Genomic DNA, 24050 nt, shown 5'->3' on the forward strand with positions numbered 1-24050 from the left:
GCTAACCCTAAGGTCTTTTGCTCCATTGGTTAGCCTTGCTCTTTGATAGACCATCTCTCATTTGGGCTCCTTTACCATTGGCCCTGTGTTGAGATAGATCTATAAGCACATGCCTATAACCCGTGATCCCGTTTATTCTCCCACATTAAGTGATCAGTTTAATATGAGAAAATCATTTGAGTTGGTTAGATATTAGATTTTATGACAACGGACCTCACTTCGTTCCTTTTCATTTTGCACCAAGAATCTAGATAAATGTTCATGTGGACAGGAAGATTTTTTACCAACATTTCATAGTCTTTATGTTTGGGCCAAGAAGATTAAGAGAGATATTGGAATCTTCTTTGCCTGTTGTTATTCCAATGATTAACTATGAAAACTCATTGATGTGCATGTGTCCATCCTTTTCTAAAATCTTGAGCTCCATTGAAGTTTATGGGGATTGAGTCAGTAAAAGTTTTTGGGTTCTTGCACCTGTGTTAGACGAGGTTCTCAAAGCATCAAATCTTGGGTAGCCATGGCTTTCTCTTATTCGGAATTTCATGGAAGAAGTGATGAAGATGTGGAAGACTTTTTAGAAAAGATGGAGGTTGCGTGCATTAGCAATTAGATTCATGATCCGACGCAGATGTTACGTCTTCTCCATATTTGTTTGAAGAGTGATGCACGAGTTTGGTCCAAATCATTTGAAGAGGAGTTGCATGCAACGGATCCACCTGTGAGACTAAGTTGGAACAATCTACTTCATGGATTGGAAGTGGAGTTTGTGAAGACATAAGATCCTCAGAAATTGTGGCAAGAAGTATAGGGTTTGGTGAAAAGGAAAGGTGAGCCAGTAGATGCGTACATACGTAAGTTTTCAATGGCATGGGAGAGGATGTGCAAGGCCTTAGCACCACACGTACCCCCACCTGACATGATGAAGAAGGACAGGTTCTTGGCTGGTCTTTGGGAGAATATACGTTGAAGAGTGGAGCTAAAGAAGCCTAGGACATATGAAGATGCACTAGAGGCAGTGAGGAACAAAGAGTGGAAGCTGAGAAGAATGAGTCAGCTAGGAGTAGAGTCTTTGCCCAGAAGGGCTGAGTTTCATCCTATGGATTATTTGCAAGGTCTCATGCCAGGGGTTCATCATGAACCAGTGGTTTTTGTTACTCCTCAGGTTATGCCAGTAGTGGTCACTTCAGTAGTACAAGATGATGGGCTAAGGCAAAACATGAGGCAACTGGTAGATTTAATGAATAATCTCAGCCTAAACATGCTAGGTAATGTGGGAAATAATCGAGGTCATGTGAGGTTTGAAAATCAGCCACCCAAGAGGCAAAGAAAAACCCAGGAATGGTGTTGGACAAAGCAATGGTAGGTTTTGGAGGCAGACATCCATGTGTTATAATTGCGGAGAGTTGGGCCACATCAGCCAACCACCAAGGATGGGGGGAGACGTGTATCCATTGCCAAGACAAGTGCTAGCTAGGTCAAATGATTATGGAATTGAGTTTAAGGGAGAAGAAGGAACCAGTGGATTAACCCAAGAGGAAAAGGGAAAGACAAAAGTGATAAATGGGATCACCTTGGAGAAGGAAGCAAAGCTGGAGGATACATTAGTGATGCCTATTGGGAAGGGGAACACACAGAGGATAAGGAAGGAAGAAGTGGCATAGGTACTAGTAAGAATAAAGGAAAGAGCCATGAAGACGAGGATGTCAAAGCCAAGAGGAAAATAAGGGCTCGTCACAAGTTTCATGTTTCAAATTTTCCACTAGGGGATGAGAAATTGAGCTATGACTTGAAGGAGGATCTGACAAGCAGGAAAATAGATGTTACTTTTGAGCAGCTTATAGAGATGGTGCCTAAGCTAAAGCAACAATGGAAGAGGATGGTTAACCCGATGGAGAAAGAACCAGAGAGAGGTTCAGTGAAGGTATTGGTGATGGATGAGCTACCAAACATTTTCCCAATAGTAGATGTGTGGCACAAAAGAAAAAATATGGGACAAGGTTATGTTGATGGTGGAGCCTGAATATGTGTCATAACACACTCATGCATTGAGAAGATGGTTCTTACAATGATTGGGGTGTCAGGCTTTTGATTAAATTGGAAAACCATCAGAAAGTAAAATGTTTGGGTGTTGTAAAGAGCTTAGAAGTGGAGGCGTATGATGCAAAGGTGGTGGTTGGTTTTCATGTGATACCAGCAGGGTTGGGAGTATATCCTATTCTACTGGGTAGACCATGGTTACGTGTAGTGGGAGCTATTCAAGATTGACGACGTGGTACAATTAGTCTCTATGGAAAGGCAGGTGCCAAGAAGCTATATAATATGGACACAAGGAAATGATTGGAGGAACTTTATGAAGATGAGGATGAGTCTAGTGATGAATAATATTATACAGTGTCTAACGAGGATAGTGATAGTACTATCAGCAGTGATGAGGATGTTGATGTTGCATTTCTTCTGATGGACAAAGAAATCCATGAGTCTGGTTTAGTTGCACTTGCAAATGACATTGAAGATGAAAGTGAAGGGCCTTATGAAGTGATTGAAGGGCTGATGCAAACTAAGGTTGAATTGTCACAGAAGCAAGAATTGATGAAACAAATGATCAATGGAGACCTTTCAGCTATGGAGAAGGAGATATATTTACACATGCTGGCTAGTTTTCCTAATTTGTTCATTACTTCATATGAAGAGACTAGAGGGTTCAAAGGGGAATAGATGCATATAGAGCTAAAGGAAGGTGATAACCCAGTGCAGCAAAGGCTAAGAAGGATGGGTCAAGAGCAGATGGAAGCCTTGCGGGAAGAGGTGGACAAGTTATTGAAGGCATGGTTCATATTCCCAGTGGAAACCACAGAATGGGTGAGTCAAGTAGTGGTCAACCAAAAAAGAAGGATGAAAAGTTGAGGATTTGTGTAGATTTTAAACCCTTAAATGCAACCACTAAGAAGAATCCATATCCTCTTCCATTTATCAATCAGATCTTGGATTCAGTGGTAGGCTATGAGAGGTAAAATGTGTGTGATGGTTTTTCAGGCTATTTTCAATTGAAGATTTCTCTTAAAGACCGAACAAAGACCACTTTCATTACACCATGGGGTTGTTATTGCTACGCAGTATTGCCATTTGAGTTGTCAAATGGACCATCCTTCTATCAAGAGAGAGCAAATTGGGTATTAGCACCATTTATGTGTGTGTGTGTGTGTGTCTACAGCAGTAGGGTTGAACACCATGAGAAGCTGCAGATGGTATTGGCTCGATATGATGAATGTGGAGGACAACTAAATCCAAAGAAATGTCATCTAGCACAGCCAAGGGTGAAGTTATTGGGCCATAATGGTGTTAGAAAATGGCAATGAAGCTGATCGAGACAAGGTTGGATCTATTACTCTTCTTCCATCACCCAAGAGTACAAAGAAATTGGCAACCTTTATACACAAAGCGAAGTACATGGTGCTATTTATTCCATTTTCTTCACAGTTGCTTTATCCATTACAACAAGTGGCAAAGCATGATCCATTGCAATGGGATGACAAGTGTGAGGAAGTGTTTCAAGAGGTGAAAGAGGTGTTAGAGGGGCTGTCAGCCATGGAGGCTCCTAATTGGGAGCAAGTGTTTTATCTAAATCCATCAATAGGGGGTGATGCCATTGGAGCCATGCTATTGCAAAAGGGGAAGGGCAGCCATTATATGAGGCCAATGTATTGTGCAAGCCGAGTGAAGTTGGTAGCAGAAAGAAAATTGTTGGAAGTAGAGCTAGTGATGGCCAGTGTAATATTTGCCTGTCCACAATTTTTTCATTACTTGCTACCACAACCTTTTGTTTTCTTAACAATTTGTGCCTTTTTGCCACAATTAATTAATGGCACTAACATGTCAAATGTGGTCAAGAAATGGGTAATTGAGTTGCAAGAGCTTGAGTTCTCTTTTTTAGTGGAAGACAGTACAAGAGCTACCCTAGCTAATTTGTTGACTTACAAGGAGAATCTCCTTCTTGTTAAGAAAGAGGTGGTGAGAAGGGTAGTTGAAGAAGTACCACATATCAACAATGCACATGCGTTGTTCCTTGATGGCTCATACAGAAAGAGCCATGATGCATCTTCAAGAGGGGAAGCTAGTATGCAAGAGAGGGTTCAAATTGGATGTGCATAGTAACAATGAGGGTAAATATGCTACATTGGAAGCCAGATTACACGTTTGTTTGAAGCATGGGATTAGAAGGTTGAGCATAAAATGTGATTCCTTGTTAGTTGTGAAGCAAGTGTTGGGTGTGTGGAAGAATAAGAACACCTCATTGAAGGAAATGTGTTTCATAATTAAAGTCATGTTAAAAAAGTTTGAAGCATGGAGCATCAGACACATTGAACGTGCTCTAAATGGAGAGGCACATGAAGTAGCTCAAAGCATGATTGGGGAGCTATTTGTGTTAAGGACCAATTTACCTCTTTATCATGGCCGAGAAAGTTTGGCTCAAGAAGAGGAGTTTTTTCTAACAGGAATCATTCCGAAGGCTCGGGGGGTGCACTATGTAATCATGTTAATGTATAACGTGAGTTCAAAAGAAGGGGTTTTAAAATGCAAAAATTTTAGGCAGTTTAAAAGAGATACATTAAAATAAGGGGTTTTTATATTCAATTTTGGAAAAAATTCCTAAAATAATGGGTCATTTTATTCATTCAAACATGTCAAGAAAGGGGTTTTTTTAATACCCCGCGAACGCACGTTATAAAGGGGGGTACTGAATGGTGAACCCCCCGAGTCCAAAGGACATTCAGAAGTCTAAGAAGTATGGTTTTGTGTGTATAGCATCCAAGTACAAATTGATTGGTGATGTCTTGTACATGAAAGGGCCTGATCTTGTGTTGAGACATGTACCTTGGTGGGAGGAGCTTTATAGAGTGTTGGAAGAGAGAATCATGAAGGTGCATGTGGCGGACATTTTTCTCTAAAGATCACCTGTGCAAGAGGGGTATGTATGGCCTAGATTTCACAAGGATGTTCACCATTGGTGTAGGTCTTGCAATCAATGTCAAGCATTTGGGAAGAGAGTGTTGAAGCCAGAGCTATGAAAAACTATTATGGCATTTCATGTGTTGGAAAAGTGGGGGATTGATGCAATAGGCCCGTTACCTATCACAAGCAGGGGCAAAAGCTATATCTTGACTGCAGTGGACTATCTCTCTAGATGGGCAGAGGCTACAACAATAAAACAAATCACTGCAAAGGATGTGGCAAAATTTGTGAACGATGAAATATGTTGCAAGTTTGGGGTGCCACTTGAGATACTTTCGGATAAGGGCCAGTATTTAGAGCTAAACTATTATACTTTTTATGCACGAAGATGAAGATTAGGCACCAGTATAGCACTCCTTATTATCCACAATGTAATGGCTTAAATGAAATATTCAATGGTGAATTTGTACAAATTATTTTGAAAGTGACAGAGCACCAAGGAAAGAATTTGGATTTGGAATTTCCTAGTGCATTATGGGCTTATTGTACTTTGGTGAAGACAAGTATAGGGTTTACTCCATTTCATTTGGTATATGGAAAGGAAGCACTATTGCCTGTGGAAGTATAGTTGCCTGCGGTCAAGATGTTAGAGAAGTTGCTTGGGCAATCCATTGATGCATTCACAGAGAGGCTCTTACAATTACAAGAGGTTCAACTAGATATGATGAGCGCATTGGAACATTATGGATAGATGCAAGATAAGGCTTTAGAAAAGATAAATGAAAAGGTCAAAAGTAAGGGTATCAAGAAACATGACTTGATTTTGTGCTACAACTGTAAGCTGGACAAGACATTATTCCAAAAGAAGTTTCAAATTAAGTGGGAAGGCCCTTTCAAGGTAACGGAGTGTTTTTTGAATGGTACATATCAGCTGGCTAACTTGGATGGGTGCCATGTGTGTGGCATGATGTGATAGCCCATGTGTGGGTATGTGATGTCGCAAGAGTCATGCCTAGAGCCAACTAGAAGGGTCAATAATCAAGAGGCACATTTACCTTTCATGAAGAGTCAAGTGACCTTTGGATTGGTTCAAGCACTAGTTGCTATGCCTATATAGTAAGCTTTCTAATCATTTTCTCTAGTTGAATAATCAAGTTTTTACCATTAACTAAGCCCTCTCTCTCTCTCTATAATCATTATAATCACATCATGGATGCCACATTAAGATACCACCATAACCCATCAAGTGTATCAAAGCTACGAAGGTGATTATCATCTTCTAACCATCATATAGGATCCTCATTCTCTTTTTCCCTAATCACTAGCCTTGCCAATTAAGTTTGGGCATGCTCTTGGCAATACCAATGAGCTACTACCCTTCTTGATTAGTGGATTTTTTTATTACTGTGCTTTTCAATTAGATTTCACATGCATACTTTGTAATTAGCATCAAGCATCAAACAATTGTTTCAAGCTAGGTTGATTGGAATCCCTCTCTCTCCTCATCTCATATGAATCAAATCAATTTCCCGTCACTTCTAGCACATAAATTAGAGATATTTTTCGTTTGTCTTCTTCAATTAACCCTTGCATTGATAAGATTTCATTGCATTTTGCATGTGTATGGAAAACAAGCTCTACATAAGTTTTGCATAGAGCCCCTAGCCTCTGCTTTTGGAGCTCCCCTAGCCCGCTAATCATAGACCTAATCACAATCCTAAATATAGGTGTGTGTGTACCCTTGCAAGGCATGCTTTATTATCCTATATTCTGAGGGTATCCCATAATGTGGGTTCGTCTCCCAAGTGGCTAAACTACTCAAATGGTGTGTTCGGGTCGTGGGTCTTGTGCTCAATTCAGCCCTACCAATTTTTAGTAAGGGTGGACCACGGGCGAGCTTGAGAAGTGTGCTCAGTTTAGATTAAATCCCTTGGTGCATTTGTGAACAGTCGAACGACATTCATTTCAACCGGTCTATCGGGTTCAACACTCATTGACTATCGAGTGGCACATTTTGTGTTTCTGATTGACCAGTTTCTTTCGTGTCCACTGCTAGCGGGCCATCTTGCGCTCGGCTTGACACACCAACAACACAAGGGTCTATCCAAGGGCTTTTTCCCACCTTTTCTGGAGCCTAGTACTCCAAAGCACCCACCCCCCCTATAGGCCCTTGTTCACACAATGTGGCATGAGCAAGCTTTACTAAAGTTCAAACCTCCTTATCAAGGGGTATCTCTTGCGAGTAAAAGAGCAACATCAGCTAAGAGTCAAAGCATCATCAAGCTTCAAAGAGCATTCAAAAGCTCCTCATCGAGCATTCAAAGGGATTTTTTGGCTTCAAATTTCTTTTATTTTGTGAAGAGATGCTCCATAAAATTGGAGCGTGACCTCACAAACAATTTGTCAAACCCTTTTAAGTTGAGTGTACACAAGGACTAGATACTTCTCTTATCAAATAATAAGACCTTCCTCCACATCACAAAGGGGTGCACCATGGAAAAACATGATTGAAGCAAGTTCAGTGGCATGGGATTGCACACTTTGTAGGTGAACCTCATGAAAAAGGGGCTATGGAGTTTGTTGAAGAATCCTATGAGTGACCGAGAGACCATTAAAACTAGAGCAGTGCATCACAATTCAAGAGTCAAGATGAACAAGCACTTGGCATCATCTTCACAACGCTTCATGATAACTATGTGCATTATTTAGATGAAGCCACTACTGCTCTTAGTGCATGAAAAACCCAAGGGAGGCTATTTGGAGCAAAATGAGATCACTTAAACATCTCCCTAAAAATGAAATTGTACGGACTCATGATGAGTTATGAGGAACTCTCTAGTCTCATCAATAGGCCCAAAAGTATTTTCACACAATTGATGTACATACAGTCACTAGTTGAAGAAGAAGGCCAAGTAGTTGTGCTCTTGAAGGCTCTTTCTGTAGAGTATGACCAAATCGTAACTATGCTTAATGAAAAGGAACCAATACCCTCACTTGAAAGCACCACCAATTCTCTCAAAGAAGAAAAAAAGAAGATCTTCAAAGGAAACAAGAAATTGTCGGGATTTGTGCCTTTATCACACCTCCTCATGGGAGTCATCTCTTACATTGGCTAGGTACATTGAACCTAGTGACTAGCATGCTTTGCCACATTTGAAATCGAAAGATGCCTACACACTAGATACATCATTGATGAGGTCAATAGAAAACTCTACCACAATTATATATAATGGCTCCTATGTACAAGATCTTTACAATGCATTCTATCATTCATGTATCACAGTTATCTTCTTGTCCATTGAGTTCTCATTGTCTTCATTAGTGTGTTACTAATTGTATTTGTCGTTAAGCCATGAACGCCTCATCAATTTTTCTACCTTAACCATCATCCCCACTTACTCAACATGTGGTATCATAGGCGATGGCTCACTCTCAACCCTATCAATCCGCTCATTTGAACATCACTTGTAGCTCAACTAGCATTAGATTGTTCTATTTAGTATTCTCTTGCATCTTGCACTTAATCAACCTTAAATTGCATTAATAGTTGATTGCAATTCACGTCTTTGTGTGTGTGTGTGTGTGTGTGTGTGTGTGTGTGTGACTACAAGCCATGCTTAACATTAGCGACGCTCATACTACGATGCTCAAAGATGAAAATGCACGGCGTCGCTATATGCGATGCTATGTTACTTTTAGCATAGCGACGCTCATAGCGACGTCGACAGGGCTGAAAAACTAATCGAGAGCGTCCGAAAACTCAGATCTCAGATCTGAGTTTTTGACGCGCGCTCAAGCAAGCAAGCAAGGTAACGCTCTCCCTCTCTCTCTCTCTCATGCTCTCTCTCTCTCTCTCTCTCTCTCTCTCTCTCTCTCTCTCTTTCTTCTCCACACACACACACGAGGAGAGGAAGGAGAGCTAGGTATGCTCCTTCCCTCTCCTCACTCGCATGGTCCCTTCCCCTCTTTCTCTCTCCCTCTCTTTCACTCACACACACACACACATTGTGTTTTTGAGAGAGAGAGAGAGAGAGAGAGAGAGAGAGAGAGAGAGAGAGAGAGAGAGAGAGAGAGAGAGAGAGAGAGAGAGCACAAGCATAAACAAAAAACGCACACACACATACATACACAAAGAAATCACACACACATTGAGAGAGGAAAAGAGAGAGAGCATGCATAAACCAAAAATGCGCACACACACATGCTTAATCAAAGAAAGCACACACACATTGAGAGAGGAAAAGAGAGAGAGAGCATGCATAAACCAAAAAAGCTCACACACGCATGCATAATCAAAGAATGCACACACATTGAGAGAGAAAGAGAGAGATATATATAAAACAAAGAGAGAGAGAGAGAGAGAGAGAGAGAGAGAGAGAGAGAGAGAGAGAGAGAGAGAGAGAGAGAGAGAGAGAGAGAAAAGAAGAAGAAGAAGAGAGTTTTAACATCGTAGGAAAGTATCCCAAGAGACCTTAAAGATCTAATCGACAAGAGTTGAACTCAAGACATGTTATTCATAAGGAAAATGGCATAACCAATCTATCACACTTCGGTGATAGATTGGTTATACCATTTTTCTCCTTTTTTTATTGGTGTGCACACACACCCGAGAAGAAGAGGGTTTAATTTAACATCGTAGGAAACTAATTAAAGAGACCTAAAAATCTAGCCGACGAGGAGTTGAAACCAAGACTTGTTATTCAAGAGGAAAATGGCATAACCAATCTACCACACTTGAGTGATAGAAAGGTTATACCATTTTTCTCTTTTTATTGGCATACACACACCCACACACACACACACACAAGAAGAAGAGAGTTTTAAAGCCGTAGGAAACTATCCCAAAAGACGTTAAAGATTAGGGTTTTAGTAGACTTACGTTAAATTAGATTTAGGTTTATTTGAATTAAATTAGATTAGATTTAGGTTTATTTTTAGTTACATTTATGTTTGATTAGATTTAGGTTTATTTACGTTAGATTTAGATTTACGTTATATTAGATTAGATTTAGGTTTATTAATTTAGGTTTATTAATTTAGGTTTAATTTATATATGTTATATTAAATTAGATTTAGGTTATTTAATTAAGGGTTAAGGAAAATGGCGAGGAAATCGTTTAAGATAAGGTTAGAAAAAATGGTGAGAAAATTTCTTGCGCTCACAGCCTCAACAGTCCATGCGGACCAGCAATTCCACCTGCATGTTCGACTGCTGCTACCATACAATAAGCCGTCATGTTCAGCTAATGGAAGAGCAAATTGAGCATACACAGAAATTAGTGATGCAAGATGACCATTCCAAGGGTCACACACACACACACACACACACCCCACATCCCGTCAAATCTAGAATAAGAATTAAGTGCCTTGAGTAGACATCAGCTACATTGCAAGAATGACGTACCTGCATGCTACAAACAAAGATCTACTATGAAAAGATGTTAAGATGCTGTGAAATGCCACAGCTAGAGAAGAGACAAAGGGGTTTTGTCCACTACATGTAGTATCATGTAGACGTGGGTGTTTAGATTTCTTGTATCCACAAATATAGGCATTGACCAATAAAGACGAGATTATAACCCGGTGGTTCTGATCTCCGTGCACCTCTAGACCGAGGTGTACGGGGATTGGACATGACTAGAGAATGTGAGGTACTTTACAATGTGAAAAGAGAGAGAGAGAGAGAGAGAGAGAGAGAGAGAGAGAGAGAGAGAGAGAGAGAGAGAGAGAGAGAGAGAGAGAGAGAGATAAGACGAAGAATGTCAATAGAAGATTAATTTTGTTGTCTAGGTTATAAGACTTTTGCCCTCATTATGAGTAGTGACGAGGATGTGGGGCCGTCCAACCGAAACACCTATCTCTCAACAAGGATCTTATGTCCTTGTAACCATTTCAAGCATGCTGTGCGACGGACAAGACGCTGAAGCGGTCCGGGGCGGGCAACAAGAAGAGCAACCTCTAGACACCCTTCAAGGCTCCTGTGCTGCTCAATGGGGCTGGGGCACAACACAACACAAACCAAAACAACAAACCCCCAGCCAAATCCCAACTACACAAGGGGCACCACCTAGTTTAAGAGCGAACTAGGACGCAAAAGAGGAGAATCGTTAGAGCAACCCACAAACAAGCAAAAAATTTACACTAACCCTAACACCAATGGAACACTCTCACACACTAAAACACGAGAGAGAGAGAGAGAGAGAGAGAGAGAGAGAGAGAGAGAGAGAGAGAGAGAGAGAGAGAGAGAGAGAGAGAGAGAGAGAGAGAGATGGTGCTCCGGCTTCTTTGAAGTGTATCGTTAATGATGAAGCAAACATAAATATATATATGTAAGAAAGAGAGAGAAGGGGGAAGGGGGTGCTTGTTGCACTAATGCCTTCTTACAAATCTGTCATGACCAATCAAAGTGAGATTAGTATTTGTTCAACATAGCCTGAGTACATTACACCACAACACATCACAAGAAAAAGCCACCCCAATCACTGTCTTAAGGCCAGGGGAGTCCTCTCCACCCTGTCGCCCTCTTACAACATGTGGGATTTATGGCTAAATTGATAACAATACCCGGAGACAAGCTATCAAGAACTTAAATAAAACACCAAGAAACTTACACATCATTATTGTCCATGACTTCACGTTGGAAGGGAGACAAGGTATCCATGCTTAGTCCAAATTCACCCTCCTTGATTCAGCAAATGTTGGGCTTACACTAGTAGGAGAAATGATAGATTTCCTACCCTCAATTTAATGATCCCTCTCTCTTACAATGGCATAGAGTTCCCTTGCTAATCACCCCTAATACAACACATACATATGCCTAATGCCAATGAGATTCCACTCAAGAGCTCCTTCTCAAGAGGTTGAGCTTGGCTTCTCAAGCTATAGCATAGTGCTCTTTCTTCTCCCCTTTTTGTGCTAGCTACACCCTCCTTTTATAGCAATTTTGAAGGATAGGGTTACTCCTCTAACCATGGTTGGGTTAGATTTTCAGCAATTTATCTAATTTCTTTTGCTTGGAATTATCAAGAAGTTGGTGGGGAAAGAGAGAGGAGAGAAATGGAGGTGATAGGACTTTTCATAGTGGGTTAGTGTTAGTAGAGTTAGTATTAATTTACAAATGGAATTGGATATTTACAATGGGAGTATCCATGTAGGATACAAATAAGGAAGAAAAACTCTTAAGAGGTAAGAAAAGGTGGATTTCTTACAAGGTTGATGCTCCAAGTGTCTTGAGTAGGGCCAATTTTGACGCTTGTTGACGGTCCACTAGCTTTGACGGTACATTTTTTCTCCACTCTTGACCTTCCTTGAGAGACAAGGTAATTGAAGCTGAGTAATCAACCACCATGATGCTGTCTTTTAAGAAAAGAGGTTGAATTTTGTGGTTTTTTTTATAGATATGGGTAATTTGGAGGAGGAAAAATAAGACTAGGTGGTCAATTTTGGAATGGAATTGTGTGTGGGAGGTATGAGTTCACCATGGTTTCTCTTATTCTTCAAGGTTGAGGAGAAGGTGAGTAGGGTACAGAGAGGAGTGGTGAGAGAGGTGGGGATGATGAGTCGAGAAGTGTGTGTGAAAGAGGAAAATGATAAAGTGGAAGAGAGAGTGTGGCTGCATAGCATGGGAAAACTGGGGTCCACTAATAAAATCATAGCTCACAGATCGTAGCTCAAAATAATATGAAAAAATTTGAGGCAAAAGTTCAACCCACGAGCTACAACTTTTGTTTGTATCACCTTTTCAAATTCGGAGAGCAAGTGAACTTTAAAAATTCAGCAAAACCGACCGGTTTTTTCCACTGCACAAGGTCCTTGTGGGGTCCTTCTTTGGATGATTCTTTTGAATACCTCCAAGAGTGAGCCCTCCATAGTGCATGTATGCATGCCACCTACCCTTGACTTTATTTGGTAGGTCTATAATTGAAGATATTGTTGAGATCATGATATAAGTGAATAGTACAACTAAGAAAATCAAATATTGAGGGGTCTAAAAAATATGTACATGTCAAATATAAATAATATAAGTGGAAAAAATATAAAGGGGTCAAAAAAAATCTCTCTCATTATGAGGCTATCATAAAAAGATAAATATTTTTGGTGTTCTAATTTTTTAGAAAAAAAACAAAATAGATGTAGGAAGGAAAAAATCACAATAGTGAAAAAATATACACATAAATAAAACTAGTTTTTTTGGATTTTTGTTGGGGTGGAGTTACACCAAATATAAGAGAAGCTTACATGAAAATATTTCTATATGGAATAAAGGGTATGAAAAATGGTAAGAAAAATTGTGGTAATGGTGAGGCAATGTACAGAGCATAAATAACACACACCTAGGTAAAAATATGTAAATAAATACCAAAATAATTATGAAAAAATCTTTTATTTAGGCCCTATATACAAAGAAATATTTACATACGCATGGGCCATAATATACTTATATTTTTTATATTTTTTATTTTTTTGGCTCAACTAGCCCAATGCCTAGCTAATTGAGGATTTGTTATTTCAGTAAGGAGATATGGGAAAAGTCCCCTAACTGACACGCACCTATATACAGTGAAAGGGTGAGAGTAACCACAGTGTTTGAGTGATTTGATAGGGGGGGGTAACTCACTATGGCAATCACAGAGAGCCGAAAAACAGCTATCATTAGCCCTCCCCCAGGATGATGGTATATTCATGTACCATCATAAAGAATCTTTTCCAAAGAGAGTGCTTCAGAGTCCTTGACAAGATCTTCATTGTTTGGCCCCTTGGAATTTTGGTTTGTGTTACACTCATGCTTCATGAAACAATACTTACATGGGATAGTTGCCTTTTGCTCTGGTAGATCCTTTGGTAGAAGGCGACTCAAGTAAGGCTTCAAGCGTTAGCCGTTTACCTTCCTGGAGTGCTCTTTCCCATTCAAGTCCATAAGTTGATAGTAACTTGAATTGAAAGCCTTCTTGACTATGTATGGCCCCTGCCATCTTGTTTCAAGTTTGGCATCAAAACGATTATCGAGTCGATTGTCATACCTTAGCACAAGATCTCCTTCATTGATGCCTTTGTCCTTCAGTTTCTTGTCAAGCTTCTCCTTTGTCTGTGTGGCTTTCCTCTTATAGCACTCGTATGTTGCTTCTCTTTTCCACTCAAGCTCAGCTAAGGTAAGAAGTCGATCCATCCATGCTTCTTGATCATCTTGTGCTGATTTGCCATGAAGTCGCATTGTTGGAATGTTTAGCTCAATTGGCTATAAAGCCTCTTGACCATAGACCAAGTCAAATGGTGTGAACTCCGTGGCTTCCCTATATGTGGTTCGATACGCCCACAAGGCACCATCCAAGAATTCATCCCACAACTTTGTCTTGTTTTTCACCATCTTTCTAATGATGCCTGTAATGACACCATTAGCTTTTTCTATCAAACCATTTGATTGGGGATAGTAGGGTGTACTGTGACGATGTAGAATGCAAAGTTCTTCACAGACTTCTGTGAGCAATCCCTTTCTAAACCCTGGACCATTATCAGAAACAATCTCCAAAGGTGTGCCAAATCTACAACAAATGTGAGTGTAGACGAATTTGCTCACTGTCCTCTCATTTACCTTTGCCACACTTTGTGCTTCCACCCACCTAGTCATATAGTCTACAGCCACTAGAATGTAGAGTTTACCATTTTTTGTCCTAGGCAGAGGACCCATAGCATCAATGCCCCATTTTTCAAAGGGTCCATTTGCAAGCACTATTTGCCTCGGGCCATGCACCAACCTTCTATTTTAATTTATCTGACAATTGTGACAGCTTTTACACCAATGTTGAACATCCACATGCAAGCTTGGCCAAACATACCCCGCAAGCAAAATCTTCTTCATAGTTGATACTTGGGCAAAATGACCACCACATGCCTCTTCATGCAAACCTTTTAGAATGGCTGGAATTTCCTCGATAGTTGGTACTCTTCTGCACACTTGATCCTTCCCTTTTTGATAGAGGGAGCCTTCTAGGAAGAGATAGAAACTTTCCTTCTTCATGAGTCTCCTCTTCTGAGCTTTTGTGAAGTCTGGTGGAAACTCACCCTCCAAAATGTAGCCAATAATGGGAGCCAATGACTCCAACCCCTGGTATCTTGGTTGCTTGACAGCTGCTGCCACCATGATGACTTGCACTTCTCTCTCAACACATGTAACGGCTTGTTGTGCAAGTAAATCAGCATCTTCATTTTGTTTCCTAGGAATATGATATAATTGCACCTCCTCAAATTGATTAAATAGCCTACGGATGGTATGAACTTTGGCCCTTAGTCTTTCATTTTTGCATGCCCAAATGCCTAAAATCTGCTTCACAATGAGAAGTGCATCCCCTTTTACCATGAGACGTTGTATACCATGGCCAATGCATATTTTTAAACCATGAAGTAGTGTGTCATATTCTGCCTCATTGTTGCTAGCTGAACTTGGTAGATTGAACTTCTCTTTCATGACCACCTCTCCACTTGGATTGAGCAACACTAGCCCTCCCCCTGCTTTTCCTGTGGCTCGACGAAAAGCTCCATCAAAGAACAAGGTAAAAGCATTAGGAATACTTTTTGGTGGTGGCAATGGTAGGGTCTTTACTTCAGGCACCTTAATCTCCTTTTCATGCACCCTATAAGTGAGGATCCCTGCCAATTGTGCACGGACACTAGCTTCTACCTTGAAAGAGTATTGAAACTCTTGCAACTCCATAATCCACTTTGAGATCCTAGTACTAAGATTCATTTGAGATGACACCCAAGGGAAAAAATTCTCTGCGGTGAGGATTACAAAAGGTTTTGGGAGCAAGTAGGATCTAAACTTACTTATCGCAAACATGAGAGAAAGCATCATGAGTTCTACCTCCGTGTAGCCTCTCTCTAAAGCATTCATGACCCTACTAGCAAAGTAGATGGGCCGCATCCTGGTACTATAGGGATCTTGTTGTAGCAAAACTGCACCAATTGTTTCTTTCCCAGCACTAGAGCTAACAAAGAATGTGTTCTCCCAACAAGGAGGCATGAGTGTTGGTAGCTCTGACAAAATGGCTTTAATGTTACAGAAGTACTCTTCAAGCTCATCAGACCATGCAAATTCTACTTGTTGTGTCAACTTTTGCAAAGGGTGAAGTAACTCCGAGGCTAAGTGAATGAAGCGTGACATATACTTCACCTTTTGAATGAATGAGATGACCTCCTTAAGACTCTTGGGTGATGGTAGCTCAATAAGAGCCTTTGCCTTTGAAGGATCCACTTCAATGCCTTTGTAAGAAACTTTATGACCAAGCAAGATTACTTCATCCTCACCTATATGGCACTTGTCGGGGTTGAGTTGACCTCCCATGTCGTAGAGCTTCTTTAAACCTTCTTCTACCCTTTGTAGATGCAATGATTTTGAGCTATAAATACAGAAATCATCAATGAACACCCTAATTGACTTTCCAAAGAATGCTTGAAACACCATATTCATGAAACGTTGGAATGTTGCAGGAGCATTTGTCAGACCAAATGGCATGACTCTAAAAGCATAACAATCCCAAGGAGTGATAAAGGTTGTTTTCAATTGATCCTCCAATGCAATCCCTATTTGAAAGTAACCTGAGTAACCATCGCACACAGTGTACTTCTCATGACCAGCTACCTCATTTAGTATCTCATCCTGGAATGGGAGGGGAAAGTGATCTCTTTTTGTTGCCTCATTGAGGGGACGGTAATCCACACACACCCTCCACTTGCCATTTTTCTTAGGAGTGACAACAACAGGAGAGACCCACTCTGAATTCTCCACTGGATAAATGAAACTTGCTGCTAGAAGCTTTCTTACCTCCTTGAGTAGAGCCTGTTCCTTTATAACTCCTAGCCTTCGTAGCTTCTGAGCTTTAGGTGTGGCCTCAGGCTTTAACTCAATCTTGTGTTGAACAACATCTACCCCACGCACGTCGGTGTAGTCTTTAGCAAAAAGCCTAGGAAACTTCCTTAGCACACATTTGAACTCCTCTCTTTCATCCTTTGTAAGTGTTGTTGATAGCATACCTTCCAGCATCCCTTCATCTTGAACACCTTCGTTCTCTTGAGGACCTACCTCCTCCAAGCCTTGACAAGAGGTCTCTTGGTTGCTTGGCTTAAACCTTACCCCCATGACATCGATGGAAGACTCCTCTTCACTAATGCTGCCGCTACTTTCTTCTTCTGAAGTGCTATCGGTCTAACCTTCTTCCGTCTCACTTTGAGATGATTCTTCATGGAGCTCCTCTTGGCGTTGCTCCTTCATGTCAAAGACAACCTTCTTATGATTGTCATTCCTGCAAATTAATTTCCCACTCTCCCAATCCTGCAAAGCTCGCATTTTCATTAGCCATGGTCTTCCTAGGATAAATGGATAACCACTTCCCTTTGTCGACATAACATAAAAATCCACCGCTTTCTTAATGCCAAAGGCCTCTACAAAGACATTTTTACAAATGCCTACACACCTAGCCTTGCTATTGTTTGCCATCTTGACTTTGATTTCAGGTGTCTCCTGGATGTGCATGCCTAGTCTTTGCATGAGTCCCTCTGTCATGATGCAAATTTGTGCACCCCCATCCACTAGACCTTTCCTAACCAATCTTCCTTTGATGTAACAGTCTAGAACCGGTGTAATGTCCTCATTCATTTTAGCTTGTGCAATTTTTACAACAGGCACACTCTCTTTTACCTTTCTCCTAGTGCTAACTGCCCTTGTTAAATCCCTCCTAACTTGTGGACATAATGCAAGAAATTGAGGCCATGAAATATCAGGACCCTTACCTCTCATGTCTTCCAACAAGTTGTACGGATCCATACCATGTCCAAGAGGGAAGTCTTGGAGGTTGATACGACGTCGAGTCCTCTTGTTTTCCTTGGTTTCCTTTGCCTTCTTGCCTTGTCCATGGTCACTCTGTGATGTGACTCCTTCTTTCTCTTTACCTTTTCCTCGGCCACGCTTAATGCCATTGGCTTCCATGTCAACCTCATTTGAATTTTTCACCTCTACCACATGCACATTTGGATCTGGCAAAGGTGGAACTCCTTCTACCCCTTGTGGAGGTGGTCTTGGTCCATTTGGCCTTTGTAGAAGCCTTGGTTGTTGACCAGCTCCTTCTCCTGCATTCATCACTGGGTAATTCAAGTTAGGTCTCCCTGGCTCTCCACGGGGCCAAGGACAATTATACATCCCATGTCCAGACTCTCCGCAATTCCAACATTGCAAGACTCTCCTAGTTCATGGCTCTCTCTCTTCTGACTTCTTTGCTTGTCCCTTTGGACCTACAGCTTGTGCAAGGTGAATTGACAGGCTGCTTAAAGATTCATTTAACTTCTCAATCACTTCAGCCATTACCTCAGGAAGCTCCCTAGATGTTGATGCTTGTGACTTACCTTTGGGTCTAAGACCTTCTATTGGAACCTCTCCCCTTAAGCACTTGAGTTTCCTATACTTCTCAACAGCCCTAGTTTCAGCTGCATCAAAAGTAGCAGGTGCACCCGCCTCAACTTTTACCTTAAGGTCAGGAAAGAGTCCGGCTATGAACCTCTCCTTCTTTAAAAATTCTGCACCATCACCAGGGTTAGCAACATTTCGTATCCATAGAGCCCAAAGACGTAGAAACCTTGCTTGTACAAGTAGTAGTCATCTAAGTCTTTTTGCTTATGAGAAACAATGTCTTGCCATAGTTTTTGAGTGTTTTGGGGATCAAAGAAGTATCTCTTAAAATGATTCAAAACTTATGTGTAATTCCCCTTAACTTCTTCAGGCAAAGAGTCAAACCAAGTACTAGCATCTTTCCTAAGGACCACCTCAAACATTTCTACACGTTCTTGATCGGTTACTATTCTCTTGATACGGCAAGACATCTTGAAATTTGCTAAAAATAATTCTGCATCCTCTCCAGGCTCTCCAAAGAAACGAGGATATCCAGACATTTGGCGTTGGCTCTCCATTATTATGAAAGATTACAACACGAGTTACAATAAGGGATACAATAGAGATTTAGAACCACTCGCCTGCAAATGAAGAATTAAGAAAATACCACTCTAAGTTTTCTTCTTCAGCTATCCAAGCTTCAATGAGGTCTCGATTTGTTTGATCAAAACAAAAAGGTAGACTATTGATGAGCTCTAAGAAGGGTTGAAATTCTTCAAAGCTAAGGCGATAAACAGAAATCTCTAGAACTTCATTTTCTGGATCCAAAAGAGCAACCACGTCCCAAGTGATAAATTGCACTTGCTCTACAATTCCCAACGCACAAGCTGTTTGTATAAAAACTGGATCTTCATGCTCGTCGAAGGCCGTGAGAAAGTAGCAATTGACTAGGAGCTCCTTTCCTTCGAGTTCCACATAGTCGGAGTGAGGAAACCTTCTCACAATTTCATAAAGAACATCCTCATCAAGTCCAATCAAGTTTGCAAGATTTAAAGACTCCACTTGTGCTACAAAATTCCTGGACAAAAACTCCTTAGGATTATGGTTAAATCATTCAAAAGCATAAAGAGATTTACAATGTCTCTATGAACAAAGTGTCATAGAAAGTAGAGAAGGATGAGAATTTATAAAAATTTGCAATCTTCTCTATGCTCTCTTTATTAAGACAAGCTCTGAATAGCTCCCTATCTCCTTTGTTGAAAGCGAAAGGAAGACTATTAATAAGACGCAAATGAGGGAAAAATTCACCAAATGTGAGTCTATGAAGCATGAACTCTGGCCGCAAGTTTCCTGAAGAGTCTTCCTCAATGGTGAAATGCACTCGCCAAACGCCAAATTTCACTCTATTTACCAATCTTAGGGCAAACACTAGTTGGATGAATGCTCGGTCTTCGTTAGTGCCCAACAACAAGAGGAAAATGGAATCCACGCATAGGACCTTTCGTCTTAACTTAACCACCCTCTTGTTATGAGGGAGATGCCTTACTACTTGCTCCTGCAACTCAATTGGTAATAGAGCTAGATCTCTAAGGATTGAACTTTCACTGCACACACATTCCCTGTTAGAACAAATGATCGTTTTTTGTTTCTTGTAACAACTTGGACAAAGAAAAAACAAACATACACACTATTTTGCCGGGCTGCACTTCATTTTAAAATAAAATGAACACATGTACATCAAAAGAAGTGTGGTAGTTGATGAGAGGTAGAGTGACAGGGTTTGGTGATGCAAGAATTTGTCCTACTCTTTGGGCACCAAACATGAACACCATTCGTTGTTGAAAATGGATCTTTCTACTAATTGCAACGTTTATTCTAATGTGTGGAGTAAAATGAAAGGGAAAAACCTCTATTCCTGGGCCATTATCCATGGCCTATGCATGTCCTAATGCTTAAAATAACACAAAAATATAGACGTCCAAGCTAATATCGTACCTAATGAGAGGCAAAATAAAAGGATTTACCGAAGTGTTTATCTCGGCTAACCTAAGAGGACCTAAAATCCTACGAATTACCCGTTGAAATTGCAACTTAGTACTAACAATTATGTGTATCTTTTGCCTTGCAATGGGAATGAAAGGATCATACAAACTCTCGTGATTCATGCAAACTACTTGACTATGCTAAAAATTGATCCTACACAAAAACATACACGAATTGTTTTCCTCAGTGGGGGCACCAATTTGAAGCGGTCCGGGGCGGGCAACAAGAAGAGCAACCTCTAGACACCCTTCAAGGCTCCCGTGCTGCTCAATGGGGCTCGGGCACAACACAACACAAACCAAAACAACAAACCCCAAGCCAAATCCCAACTACACAAGGGGCACCACCTAGTTTAAGAGCGAACTAGGATGCAAAAGAGGAGAATCGTTAGAGCAACCCACAAACAAGCAAGGAATTTACACTAACCCTAACACCAATGGAACACTCTCACACACTAAAACACGAGAGAGAGAGAGAGAGAGAGAGAGAGAGAGAGAGAGAGAGAGAGAGAGAGAGAGAGAGAGAGATGGTGCTCGGGCTACTTTGAAGTGTATCGTTAATGATCAAGCAAACATAAATATATATATGTAAGAAAGAGAGAGAAGGGGGAAGGGGGTGCTTGTTGCACTAATGCCTTCTTACAAATCTGTCATGACCAATCAAAGTGAGATTAGTATTTGTTCAACATAGCCTGAGTACATTACACCACAACACATCACAAGAAAAAGCCACCCCAATCACTGTCTTAAGGCCAGGGGAGTCCTCTCCACCCTGTCGCCCTCTTACAACATGTGGGATTTATGGCTAAATTGATAACAATACCCGGAGACAAGCTATCAAGAACTTAAATAAAACACCAAGAAACTTACACATCATTATTGTCCATGACTTCACGTTGGAAGGGAGACAAGGTATCCATGCTTAGTCCAAATTCACCCTCCTTGATTCAGCAAATGTTGGGCTTACACTAGAAGGAGAAATGATAGATTTCCTACCCTCAATTTAATGATCCCTCTCTCTTACAATGGCATAGAGTTCCCTTGCTAATCACCCCTAATACAACACATACATATGCCTAATGCCAATGAGATTCCACTCAAGAGCTCCTTCTCAAGAGGTTGAGCTTGGCTTCTCAAGCTATAGCATAGTGCTCTTTCTTCTCCCCCTTTTTGTGCTAGCTACACCCTCCTTTTATAGCAATTTTGAAGGCTAGGGTTACTCCTCTAACCATGGTTGGGTTAGATTTTTAGCAATTTATCTAATTTCTTTTGCTTGGAATTATCAAGAAGTTGGTGGGGAAAGAGAGAGAGGAGAGAAATGGAGGTGATAGGACTTTTCATAGTGGGTTAGTGTTAGTAGAGTTAGTATTAATTTACAAATGGAATTGGATATTTACAATGGGAGTATCCATGTAGGATACAAATAAGGAAGAAAAACTCTTAAGAGGTAAGAAAAGGTGGATTTCTTACAAGGTTGATGCTCCAAGTGTCTTGAGTAGGGCCAATTTTGACGCTTATTGACGGTCCACTAGCTTTGACGGTACATTTTTTCTCCACTCTTGACCTTCCTTTAGAGACAAGGTAATTGAAGCTGAGTAATCAACCACCATGATGCTGTCTTTTAAGAAAAGAGGCTGAATTTTGTGGTTTTTTTTATAGATATGGGTAATTTGGAGGAGGAAAAATAAGAATAGGTGGTCAATTTTGGAATGGAATTGTGTGTGGGAGGTATGAGTTCACCATGGTTTCTCTTATTCTTCAAGGTTGAGGAGAAGGTGAGTAGGGTGCAGAGAGGAGTGGTGAGAGAGGTGGGGATGATGAGTGGAGAAGTGTGTGTGAAAGAGGAAAATGATAAAGTGGAAGAGAGAGTATGGCTGCATAGCATGGGAAAAATGGGGTCCACTAATAAAATCATAGCTCACAGCTCGTAGCTCAAAAAAATACGAAAAAATTTGAGGCAAAAGTTCAACCCACGAGCTACAACTTTTGTTTGTATTACCTTTTCAAATTCGGAGAGCAAGTGAACTTTAAAAAATCAGCAAAACCGACCGTTTTTTTTCACTGCACAAGGTCCTTGTGGGGTCCTTCTTTGGATGATTCTTTTGAATACCTCCAAGAGTGAGCCCTCCATAGTGCATGTATACATGCCACCTACCCTTGACCTTATTTGGTAGGTCTATAATTGAAGATATTGTTGAGATCATGATATAAGTGAATAGTACAACTAAGAAAATCAAATATTGAGGGGTCTAAAAAATATGTACATGTCAAATATAAATAATATAAGTGGAAAAAATATAAAGGGGTCAAAACAAATCTCTCTCATTATGAGGCTATCATAAAAAGGTAAATATTTTTGGTGTTCTAATATTTTAGAAAAAAAACAAAATAGATGTAGGAAGGGAAAAATCGTAATAGTGAAAAAATATACACATAAATAAAACTAGTTTTTTTGGATTTTTGTTGGGGTGGAGTTACACCAAATATAAGAGAAGCTTACATGAAAATATTTCTATATGGAATAAAGAGTATGAAAAATGGTAAGAAAAATTGTGGTAATGGTGAGGCAATGTACAGAGCATAAATAACACACACCTAGGTAAAAATATGTAAATAAATACCAAAGTAATTATGAAAAAATCTTTTATTTAGGCCCTATATACAAAGAAATATTTACATACGCATGGGCCATAATATACTTATATTTTTTATTATTTTTATTTTTTTGGCTCAACTAGCCCAATGCCTAGCTAATTGAGGGTTTTTTATTTCAGTAAGGAGATATGGGAAAAGTCCCCTAACTCACACGCACCTATATACAGTGAAAGGGTGAGGGTAACCACAGTGTTTGAGTGATTTGATAGTGGGGGATAACTCACTATGGCAATCACAGAGAGCCGAAAAACAGCTATCAACGCGTCGGACTGTGACGGACTCTGACGCTGGCGACCAAGCAGCAATCTTGCAACCCAATAAACGTGTTCGTAGGGACTTTGGTCAAGCAGCATATGTGAGGCCACAAGATGTAGCCTCTGACAACTCGGGGGATGATCATGCAGACCACATTCCCAACGAGGCAATGTTTGAGCCCGAAATTGATGAAATGATCGAGACGATCATGGATTCATAAAGGCTTGTCTATGATGATATGAAAAGTGAAGCCGATACGCCATTGTATAATGGAGCATGTGTGTCTAGATTGAAAGCGTTCCTGGTTCTTCTCAACATGCAAACAAAGTTTGGATGGAGTGACACTAGCGTCACAGCTCTTTTCAGGTGATCTATTACAATAATTAGTTTACTTTAATAAGACTCTAAATATATAATGATCTGATAGATTTTTACACAATTGTACCGTATTTTCACGTTGTGTAGATTGCTCAAAGAGCACATACTACCAGTTGATAATGTGATGGCAGATTCTCGAGAGGAGGCAAGAAAGATTTTGCGAAACTTGGGGATGGATTATAATTCGATCCACGCTTGTCCTAATGACTGGATTCTTTTCAGAGGGGAATACATAGACATGGAGAAGTGTCCGAAATGTGATTCCGAAAGATATCGAGAAGATCTCCACGGAACAAAAATTCCACAAAAGGTTTTGCGACATTTTCCTCTGCTTCCTGGCATCAAGCATTTCTTTGAATGTAAGTCCATGGCCGCCCTAGCATCATGGCATGAGG

This window comes from Adiantum capillus-veneris, chromosome 21, assembly GCF_014529385.1.
Source record: "Adiantum capillus-veneris isolate H3 chromosome 21, ASM1452938v2, whole genome shotgun sequence".
NCBI lineage: Eukaryota > Viridiplantae > Streptophyta > Polypodiopsida > Polypodiales > Pteridaceae > Adiantum > Adiantum capillus-veneris.